Below are 3,066 nucleotides of genomic sequence, written 5' to 3'. Positions count from 1 at the left end.
AAATGGAGAGCTGAGCCTGACAAGCTGAGATTGAAATGTTAAAATATGCACACTTTACAGTGGATACATTTTGCTGTTCCCATATTTGTTGATAAACTCTTTTACACCGAGGACGGTGCTGGTTTGGAGCCAGTTCTGCCTTGGTGCCTTTTGAGAACTGGCACGTATTTCAACAGGTTGGAGAACTGAGTTTTATATAGTCCACACATCATACCAGTTGGTGGCGGTAAAACACCAATTCGTTGTTTACTAAACACCAATAAGCCTCAAAAGAAGAAGAATGATTACCTAGCAGAAGTTGGGGTAATTTCCATTGGAAAGAAATCATGGCTGACAGAACACAACTCTTTTGCTTGCTTTTAATAAATTTACTCTTGAAGTCATTACATCCTGCATTTGAAATTTTCCTGCGTGTATTAGTGTATAGTTCCAGACGATGGGTATGTATCGTTTTTGAATTTGTTAGCCAAACAATGGTTTTGATGCAGATGCATTACAATTGCTATTTATAATTAGTTGCAAATTGTTTGATGCATATGTTCTCTTTTTCACTATTTAGACTTTGTGGCACCTGAGAATAAGAGCATCATCCGTGGTTTGGAAATTTCTACAAAAACAAGCCATTGGTGGAACACGATAGTTCCAGGATTTTATCGCATGCAGTTCTTTCAAAACTTTCTAAGATTCTGTGGAGTCGCTTGATTACATATGACACTGCTCTGGACGGATAATCGGGAGAAGAAACATCATATTGATTTCTGTGAGAAAGCGAGCTGCTATCACACTTTGGAAGCTGGCTACCAACAATGATAACAGAACAGTGAGTCACCTTTCTGGAAAGGGCATAGACACAGTGTCTAACTCTTTTTCTATATAACCAGATTTCTGTCATGCTGTAATTACAGTGCTTCTTCCAGTAAGTATCCTAGTTCCTTTGATACATACATCATGTGGGATGTATGTGTGGGCTCTCCAGGAAGTGTTCATGATGCCTGAGTACTCAGACAGTCAGATTTGTCGGAAAAATTAATTCAGGACAGAGTGAAAGTTGCTGGACATGATATCGGACACTTTTCTTAATTGGAGACCCAGCTTATCCCATGCAAAAATGGCTGATGAAGCCATTTGCAGACACAGGAAGACTGACCGCAGAGAGCGACACAGATTTAACTATGGAATACGTAGTGCACGGTCAATTGTGAAGACGACCTTTAGGAGGCTTAAAGGAAGATGGAAGTGTCTGTTAAAAAGAAATTACTGCAAAGGGATATGATAAAGAAAATGGTGCTGAAATGCTGTGTATTGCACAATATTTGTGAAGAGAATGGTGATCATTTTTGTGAAGACCTCCCAGACATGCATGTGAACATGCTTTACCAGAGCCTGGGCAATAAAAAGGAGCTGATGTCAGAGCTGCATTAATGGAGAATTTCAATACCCAAGACGAGTGTGCTGCAAAACTTGAGAATGAGCTAGAAAATACAATCCAAACTTTGTACATGTTTTTTTAATCAGTTCTTTCAGTCAAAACAAGAACATGTTTATAAGAGTTGTACATATAAAACAGTTGTACAAAATAAAGTATTCAGTTAAACATATTAAAACAACTTGTTGAGTTGTTCAACGGTTCAAAAGCAAGTTTATTGTAGACTTGTAGTGATGAAGTTTTGGGAGCTGAGCCGGGGAAGACAGTAGAGCATGGCAGGCAGTGGTGGCTGGGTTTTCGCCAGACAGGAAGACAGGCATGGAGCTGGGAAAGAAACAAAGGCAGCAATGGATGATAGACCTGAGGACCAGGTAGACATATGATTAGGCAGAGGTTAGGCAAACACTTGGAAACAGTATGAACTTGCACTTGGCCCTGTGTTAGTACCATTTGGCAAACTTAACAATCTCGTGGACTGGAGTTTAGAGCGAGGTTCTTTATACTGCTGGCAATGATTAGTGGATGGGTTTCAGGTGCGCAGGTGGATTAGCGGCAGGAGGGAACCGGGAAACTATGCCCAAAGAGATACACACAGACACAGAGAGAAACAAAAAAAACAAGATTCTCAAGAGAAAAACAGTAGGAAACACAGGGAATGCAGGAAGACACAGCCTAACCATTATGGTATTGTTTCCTAATGCAGAACACCTGATCCACCAGGAACACACACAACATACTCACAAGCATGCATGCACTCATGCGCTAACACATACACATACACACACACACACACACACACACACACACACACACACACACACACACACACACACACACACACACACACACACACACACACACACACACACACACTCACATACACGTGTGTGTTAGGTTACTATTCCATGAGCCTCAGTACAGCGTTGGTTGTGCTCTCCATTCTGTTTAAGAAATATTTGTTCATCTTTTGGTGTGCTTAAGGAACTAGTCACTTTTCCATACACTCCAGGAGGTCCTGCTGATGTAATTTCCTTATCCCTGCGAAAAGACAGACTATTTAAGTGCAGTTTTAATGTTATCTACCAGCAAGTCAAGCTTTGTTATGCCAGAGCCTATTTAGATTAATCTGGAAAGTTCAAATTCAACTTTACTTTTACTTTACTTTTGAGAAACTGTGTATATGTATATGTACACTATCGGTCAAAAGTTTTAGAACACCTCCATTTTTCCATTTTTTAATTGAAATTTAAGTAGTTAAACTCCAGATAATAACCTTAAATGGCACACAGTAAACTGCCAAACGAAAAATAAAGTTTCAGTCACCAAAACTGAGAAATAATGTAAATTTCAGAAATATAATCTAAACACAGATTTGGAACACATAAACCTCTGAATCATTTTACATTATTTGTACAAAAAATGTACGAATTACATACTGTACATTATTTGTACAGTACTACTTCTGTATAATAGTTACTATTATATTATACACTATTGTAATAGATGCACACTGTATATATAATAAACTGTATAATTATACAGTACTCCTTCCTGCAGTGCTTTATTGTGCAAATAATGCTTCAGAGGTTTATCTGTTCCAACACTGCCTTTATATAGACAGAGGGTTGGTAAGTAATCTA

The 3,066-nt window shown here is 38.6% G+C and overlaps 1 long non-coding RNA gene across 1 annotated transcript; it reads right to left on the bottom strand.

The window, feature by feature from the left end:
• Positions 1–1,491: 1,491 nt before the first annotated feature.
• On the bottom strand, positions 1,492–1,990 carry LOC120790089. The gene is made up of 2 exons (XR_005707495.1): positions 1,874–1,990; positions 1,492–1,786 (listed from the first exon to the last, which is right to left on the bottom strand). It is a non-coding gene; the product is annotated as an uncharacterized LOC120790089 (long non-coding RNA).
• Positions 1,991–3,066: the final 1,076 nt, after the last annotated feature.

This window comes from Xiphias gladius, chromosome 5 (assembly GCF_016859285.1).
Source record: "Xiphias gladius isolate SHS-SW01 ecotype Sanya breed wild chromosome 5, ASM1685928v1, whole genome shotgun sequence".
Lineage (NCBI taxonomy): Eukaryota > Metazoa > Chordata > Actinopteri > Istiophoriformes > Xiphiidae > Xiphias > Xiphias gladius.
The sequence above is the reverse complement of the archived record's forward strand: the minus strand, read 5'-3'. Positions and strand labels throughout refer to the sequence as shown.